General features: G+C 42.2%; 1 non-coding gene across 1 annotated transcript; it reads left to right on the top strand.

Annotated features, from left to right (window-relative positions):
- The first annotated feature begins 331 nt into the window (after positions 1-331).
- Positions 332-472, top strand: LOC116528317. Its single transcript, XR_004258981.1, has one exon. It is a non-coding gene; the product is annotated as a U4 spliceosomal RNA (small nuclear RNA).
- Positions 473-8,379: the final 7,907 nt, after the last annotated feature.

Here is an 8,379-nt window from a genome sequence, read left to right as displayed (position 1 = left end):
TGTGAAGAATGGGGCTGCTTTGACTCCAGGTTTGAGTATCTCAGGAAAGTTGTTTTAGAGCAGAGCAGAGACTCAGAGGGTTGGTTCTCATGCATTACTAGACTTGTGATTTTGAATCAGGCAGTGGCTTCTCTAAGCCTCAGTTTGTTAAACTGTGCACAGGAGAGTAACAGCACTTGCCTCTCAGGTTTTTTTTTTTTTTTTTCCTTTTGTCAAAAGCGTTTTATAAGCTACCAAGGGCTCTAGAAATGTAGTTTTTTACAATTGTTATTACTTACAGGTCTGAATTTCCTGCAGGAAAAGAGGATAAAGAAGTATAAGAAATAATGGGAGCTTTGCACAGTGGCAGTATTGTAGCCCATGAGGTCTATCCAAGGCCTGATTATGGCTAGTTGAAAACTTTTCCCAGTACCCTGCCATGATGATTTAAAATATAGTCGGCAGGAGCAATTTTTGCAGTCTGTTTTGAAACTGAAAAAAAAAAAACAAAAAACAAAAAACAAAAAAAACAAAACCCAGAAGGAAATAATGGGAGGAACTGAAGAAAAGAAAAAGGAGCAGAGATAACATCCTTTAAGTTAAAATTTGAAGTGTTTTTAGGCACCTGGAACCATGCTAAGAGCTATAAAAGTAAGGTTCAGAGATATCACTGTGGATTCCAGGGCTTTGCACGAACTGGTGCAAAGCTGATAAGGAATGGGGTAGAGATGGGAGCTGGGAGGACGGCAGTAATACTGATGGAGCATCTATGATGACCAAGGTATTGCTGAAGATGCCATTATCTCAGTAAGCCTTTGCATCGAGTACACACCAGCCTCATTTTAAGGAGGAAGAAATGAAGACTCAGAGACTTTGAGTAACTTGCTCAAGGCCACATGGCTAGTAAATGATAGAGCTGGGACTTGTCTACCTGTAAAGCACATCTTCATATGCAAATGAGTCAATAAAGAAAAGTACAAAGTGGCTAATTTATAGGACGTGTTATTAAAAAGGTGAAGGCTGAGAGAGAAAGAGGCAGCCCAGGCAGCTCGGTGACCGACTTCAGTCCTGTTTGCCTGGGACTTTCCCCATTTTAGAGTGAAAAGTCCTGTATCCTGAGAAGCCCCTCTGTCCCTGGCAATCTGGGCTTGTTGGTCTCCCTACAGCTGAGAGCCACTTGCTGGCTTATTTGCTACCAGTTCAGTCATGCTGTTGCCTTGGTGAACACAGGCAGAATACTGTATCAGATGAGGACTTTCAAGGATGTGGAGCAAGACAAAAACAAGACAACTCTGTAATTTTGCCTGAACAGAGATAAAAACAGACACTGTACAACTGCAAAATGAACGAACACCCCCCTCTCCTGGCTACCGGGAGTGACTATTGCTGCTTCTTCAATCACAACTCTAGTCCTACTTCTATCCTCCTACCCACTAAATAAAAATGAAGGTAATCATTAATTTTCCACGTGTTCTGACAGCTTCCATCCCGCACAGATCCCCCACTTCCTTGAGTGCTCCCTGAAATCAGCGAACACACCGATTCAGCTGAAATCAGCTAACACTCCCATAACAAGCCCTTTGTAACACCCTCTTTCTGAGAGGCTTCATGGATCCTTATGGTATGAGCTGTTCTCACCATCAAGAGCAAACCCAATTCTGTTTGACATCAGATGTGTTCCTGGAGGGCCTTTGACTTGAGGGCATTGATGAGGCTTATACAAAGGCAGTGTGTGAACAGGGGCCACCCCTAACTTGTAGTGTTGTCATTTTCTGTTTCTGGGCTAGCTAGACCAGATACTTCTTTAACGCAGAATCTTGTATTAAAAATAACTAGCATTTTTTGAGGGTTCTCACCTTCCAGGCACTGTACTAGGTTCTCTCCATAGATTGACCCATTTAATGCTCAACTGCACTTTGCAAAGTAGGTGCAATTATTCTTCTCATTTCATGGATGCAGAAGAGGAGTCTGCATGAAATTATAGAAATTGTTCAGAGTTAGTAAGTGGCACAGCCAGGATGATTCTAGAACCCTGCTGACACCCACCAAACATTCAGTGTTTGGGGGATAAATCAGTGGCCAACATGTTTTCGAAGGAGTCACAGAAGGTCCTGGACTAATAATAAGACGAAGTCCTCCTACTCTGGTTCAGGCACAGTTTTGAACATTTGACATGTATTCACTCACTTGACCCTCACAACCACTCCACGCAGTCTGTATTATTATCACTCTCAATTTACAGATAAGAAAAACTGAGGCCCAAAGGGGTATATAAAACATTTATTTAGCACTTACAATGAATAAAATGCTTTCCTGTTCTCTTTTTCTTTCTTCACAACAGCCCTATGAAGTATTGTATTTGATATAATTTATGATGCTGTCAATCATAAGAAACACCATTATTTTATGTGCCATCAAGAAGAAAATCCTGCCAATGACATTTATAAGCAGTCCTTGCCAAGGCGTGGTGGCTCATGCCTGTAATCCCAGCACTTTGGGAGGCAGAGGTGGGGGGATCACCTGAGGTCGGGAGTTTGAGACCAGCCTGACCAACATGGAGTAATTCCATCTCTAATAAAAATACAAAATTAGCTGGGCATGGTGGCACATGCTTATAATCCCAGGTACTTGGGAGGCTGAGGCAGGAAAATCACTTAAACCTGGGAGGTGGACGCTACAGTGAGCTGAGATGGCACCATTGCACTCTAGCCTGGGCAGCAAGAGCAAAACCCCGTCTCAAAAAAAAAAAAAAAAAAAAAAAAAAAAAGCAGTCCTTGAATTGTATCCAGTTTTCAGAGACATTAAAACCAGAGGAAGAATGCATTTTAGAACTGATGAAATGGAATAGATATTACTTCTCCCCATTGCACAGATGCAGACCCTGAGACTCTGAAATGAGTGTGTTTCTCAAGGTCACAAAATTGGCAAAAAAGGGACTTGGATCTAGGTCCATAAGATATGCTTTTTCTTCAGGGTTATTCTAAATGTTATGGGTATCTTTGATCTCTGCTTTTAAAGGAGGGCTTACTGAGTGTGTCTGGCTCATTGGCGCCCCTGAGGCAGAATACTCTTTGGGCAAGACAGTATACTACCTGTGCTGTTCAAATTACATCTTGTGGGTGGCCAACTACCTCATCTGAATGCAGGGTGAGTATTTCTTCTTTGCTGGCCCTGCCACCTTGTGGGAACCCCACCCTAGCCCCAGTCCCTACATGATACATAAGCTAGCAGTCCCTTTGCTTATGTTCTCATGCCGTTTGGGACCTGTTTGCAAGGCCTGCCATTCTCTCCCCCAGAAAAGCCTCAATTATGTAGATAATAAACCATTTCATGTTCTTTTGGTATATGTGTGGCAATATCAGTCTTGACATCTGGACCAAATTTTGAGTGGGGTGTCCTTCTTTTGCAGAGTGGTTACAACTGGTCCCTAAGAAAAAAATATTAATCATGACCTCCTAGATATTTTTAAAACGAAGAGTGATCTCAGCTCACCACAACCTCTGCCTCCTGGGTTCAAGCAATTCTCCTGCCTCAGCCTCCCAAGTAGCTGGGGTTACAGGCATGCACCACCATGCCTGACTAATTTTGCATTTTTAGTAGAGATGGGGTTTCTCCATGTTGGTCAGGCTGGTCTTGAACTCCTGACGTCAGGTGATCCACCCGCCTTGGCCTCCCAAAGTGCTGGGATTATAGGCGTGAGCCACTGTGCCCCGCAAGGACTGCTTATAAATGTAAGTTTTTTTTTTTCTTGATGGCACATAAAATAATGGTGTTTCTTTTGACTGATGGCATCTTAGATTATTGATACAATACTTTATAGGGCTGTTGTGAAGAAGGAAAGCTGTCAGCTTCCATGTTTAATTGAAAGTCTATGGACACCTCTCAGTGGTGCTTCACTGTGCATTCTTCACAAGATCCAAAGGAGAGCTGGTGGCAAGGGATGGCGGTGAGTGGCTCGGCCATCCTGCATGGGCCAGCACATGTGAGGATAAAGGCCAGAAAGGAAAAGACCTTCCATATTGTCCGTCAGAAGAGGCAAGCCTAGAAAACCTGGATGGCTTTAAAAGGTCCTTCTGGAGTGAATGAGAGATGGAATATATAAATCAGACAGAAAAAGGAAAAAAATACAAAAAAGATTAATTAGAGGGAGAGAGAGGGATTTTGAAGTTGGAGGGAAAATAGGGAAATTAGCAAGAAAAAGAACAAAAAACTATAATGAATTGGCAGAGAGGCGTGTCACATTGAGAAATGGAAAGATTAATAAAAAGAGAAGTAATTAAAAAGAGGATGGTAACCAAGATAAACAATGATGTAAGGAAATAATATTTCATATAGTAGAGGCTTTTAATTGAGAACCACAAAATTTTACCACATGAAGGTTAAAATACACCCACTTCTGGGAGGTGGTACAACTAGGATAAGCTAGTTACTGCTTGGACACAATTCTCACAGTAATTACAAGGTCTAACAACACTGTTCTCAAGACTGAATCATTAATCACCATTTCCGATGATGTTGAAACCGTAATGAGAAAACCCATACCAATGCTTTCTAGGTCAATTTCAAGCTCTGTTATAAGAGATACGAAGAGAAATCGATGGCATATTATTTTCCTGATTCTGAGTCGACATTTCAAACAGCACAGTGTGAAAATATAAAGACAGTGCCCTTTTAAAGGTCAATAGTGATTTCCATTACAATCCCTGATTTATCATCCAGCCCAGAAGATTTATTCTGGGCTGGGATGTAACCTGAGTTTGCTCTACACAAGGGAAAAGCATAGTAGAAAAAAACCCCACAACACTACATAGTAGTTTTAAGGGCCTTTCCCCCTTTACTCTTTCCCCTTTGAGTTCAAAAGGAAGGCACCTGAAAAGACCAAATCTTCAAACATTTACGTTTGGGTTTTTCTCTCTGTTTTCTCCAAGTGATAAAATTCTTCTTAACCCCTCCATAGCAGCTCTGTGCCCTACTTGTAGGCTGGGAGATCTGGGGAAAATGTCTCTCCTTCTGGCATTTTGAAGAAGTCTTTTTGAAGAATGTTAAGGGTCTCTTCCTTGCTCTTCTGTCTTCCTCTATCTTGCTTTGCCAGCCAGAGAGATCTGCTGTCAGAGAATTCCTCAGGATCTTTGGCCATCCAGGAAAAGAACAACTTCAAGACAGGGGATCTTGAGTATTTAAGAAAGGGCTATTCTGTGCAGCCCCTGCTGACTAAGGCAAGGTTCTTACTACCCTCACGTGGAGCTCAGTGGCTTGGGAGTGGTTTGGACCAAATCAGGGAGCAAGCTGGCTGGCATGCTCTAGAGCAAGCTATGCAACCAAAGATAGATCAATGAAAGTGATAGAAGGTCAGGCGCGGTGGCTCATGCCTCCTTTTGGAGGCTGAGGTGGGCGGATCATGAGGTCAGGAGATGGAGACCAACCTGGCCAACATGGTGAAACCCTGTCTCTACTAGAAATACAAAAATTAGCTGGGTGTGGTGGTGCACGCCTATAGTCTCAACTACTTGGGAGGCTGAGGCAGGAGAATTGCTTGAGCCCAGGGGACGGAAGCCTCAGTGAGCCGACACTGTGCCACTGCACTTCAGCCTGGTGACAGAGTGAGACTCCATCCCCCCCAGCAAAAAAAAAAAAAAAGAAAGTATTATTTCATAGATTTTTTTTTCATAGTTACATTACTGGCCAGTAGTATTGTGGGTTCCAATACTGATGAAAAAAGGCTAAATTATTTAGGCTGCCTGAACCTCTGTTTATTTTGTTGACATGAGAGTGATGCTATCTCCTGTAATCATTAACATTGGCCTGGTGAGCTTAATGCATGCAGCCAAATTCAGGCTGTCTACAGACAGCATCTGAAAACAGGTGTATCTGAAGTCAAGGCAAGTTGGGGGTAAAAGGGGAAACTCCAGTCCTGATGTTGTATTCCATGTGAGAGACTGGGAGCCCCATTAGTTTACTGGCCTCTTGGTTTCCTCCCTCACTCTGCCTGTGGAAGGTGAAGTGCTGCCTTTGATCAGTGAGCATGGACTCACAAACTGTGCATTTGAGACCCACACCTTGCTGCCTTTGTTCTTGAGATGAGCTGTCCAGGAAACTTGCATTCTCCTCTGCTCTCCTATGCCATAATTTTTAAGGAAAAAATTAGCTCCTCCACCCTCAAACAGAGACTGCTGAGATTTGGGGTTAAGTTTATACAATTCTGAGATTGAGTACGATGGGGTCACTTATCAAGTCTTTTTATTTCAGCTTGATTGTTAATAAAGGTAAAATTTTGATCCTCTGACTACAGCTCCTTTGCTTTAATACTCAACTGGTTTGGAAGGGAGAAGAGAGTGCTGCTATTCATTGTGCCTCTTTAGGCTCCCCCAAAAGGCTGACATTCTGACTTTCCTTAATCATCTTGGAAATTTAATACAAGTAGCTGATGGCGTGGAGAGATTCTATAAGATACTTTGTTCCATACTTGGTGGCTTCCCTAATTTCCTGAATATTTTTTATTTTTTTGAAATAGGGTCTGTCTCTATCACCCAGGCTGCAGTGCAGTGGGTGATCTTAGCTCACTGCCACCTACACCTCCCAGGCTCAAGCAATCCTCCCATCTCAGCCTCCTGAGTAGCTGGGATTGCAGGCACATACCACAACACCCAGCTAATTTTTGTGGTTTGTTTTGTAGAGATGTAGTTTCACCATGTTGCCTAGGCTGGTCTCAAACTCCTGAGCTCAAGCAATTCACTCACCTCTGCCTCCCAAAATGCTGGAATTACAGATGTGAGCCACTGTATCTGGCCCTGAACAAACATTTTTTGGACACCTTCAATGTATCTCAGAGCTATGCCTCAGCCATGAGTAAGACAGACAAAATAAAGAACTACTAGTGGAGAAAAACAGAAACAGTAAGAGGAAATTGTTATAAATTGTGATTATTCCTATGACGGAAATAAACAAGAGAAGTGAAGAGGAAGAGGGTGACTTCAGCTAGAATGAATTTGGTTAAAAGAAGTTCTCATCTTTGCACATTCTACCATTAAGTAAAATTGTTCATGATACTTGAATGAATACAAAACCAATAGTTAATAAACATAGTGATTCCTTGACATATACTATTACAATTTTTAGTCTCCCCATAATTGGCATGTTTTTACTAGACTTTTTATGCATTGTCATACATTCATTTATTCAGTCATGCATATTTTATGCCAGGACATTTGCTAGGGACTAAGGATATAGGGATGAATAAGACCGTCTTGTCACCCCAAGGAACAAACTATTTAGGAGAACCAGTGACATAAATAAATAATTATAGTATGATGAAATAAGCTGTCATGAAACATAGAGTAAGGAGTGATCAGCTTGAGATAGAGAAGTTGGGGAATTTCAGGCAGAGCGGAATAAGCATCAAAAAACAACAAAAAGCATGGCTTCAGTGGAGCAAGAGTGGGGTATGCTAAGGAGAGAGTATGGCCAAGGTGCCAAGGTTCTGGAAAACCAGAGCATTTTCAGCATTCCGCAGAAACATAGGCCCAATTCACCTTTTGCTTTGAACTTGTCTTCAAATGGAAGCTTAATAATTATTTTCATTTTATTTATTTATTTATTTATTTTTTTTGAGACGGAGTTTTGCTCTTGTTACCCAGGCTGGAGTGCAATGGCGCGATCTCGGCTCACCGCAACCTCCACCTCCTGGGTTCAGGCAATTCTCCTGCCTCAGCCTCCTGAGTAGCTGGGATTACAGGCACACGCCACCATGCCCAGCTGATTTTTTGTATTTTTAGTAGAGACGGGGTTTCACCATGTTGACCAGGATGGTCTCGATCTCTTGACCTCGTGATCCATCCGCCTCGGCCTCCCAAAGTGCTGGGATTACAGGCTTGAGCCACCGCGCCTGGCCTAATTATTTTCATTTTAAAGGCAAACAAACCAAATCTCAAATGGGTGAAGTGCCTCCTCCAGGTCACATGGTTGATAAGGAGAGCAACCAGGTTAGAATGACCACGAACATAAAATGATCTTACTGGTATTGCTGTTAGGGTATACAGAAAGTCAAGGTTTAGATGGGCTTAAAAAAATGTCTCCCACAAAATACATGTTCTTGTTTGGTGCGAATTTCTGCAGAATCTTCAGAGAAGTACACAAAATTCCATGGTTGTGGATTTATCTGTGCTTTCTAATAAAAGTTTAATTTTGGAAGGGATTAATTCTCAGTTACAACATGGCAGGCAGGCTGGGTGCAGTGGCTCATGCTGTAATCTCAACACTTTGGGAGGCCGAGGCAGGTGGATTGCCTGAGTTCAGGAATTCGAGACAAGCCTGGGCAACGTGGTAAAACCCTCTCTCTTAAAAAAACAAAAGAATAAAAATAAAAAAAACCCCAAAAAACATGGCAGGCAAAATATAATAGTT

The sequence above is a fragment of the Sapajus apella genome, unplaced genomic scaffold (assembly GCF_009761245.1).
Source record: "Sapajus apella isolate SASKATOON/1434 unplaced genomic scaffold, GSC_monkey_1.0 scaffold2, whole genome shotgun sequence".
In the NCBI taxonomy this organism is placed as follows: domain Eukaryota; kingdom Metazoa; phylum Chordata; class Mammalia; order Primates; family Cebidae; genus Sapajus; species Sapajus apella.
This window is presented reverse-complemented; position numbering and strand designations above follow the sequence as displayed.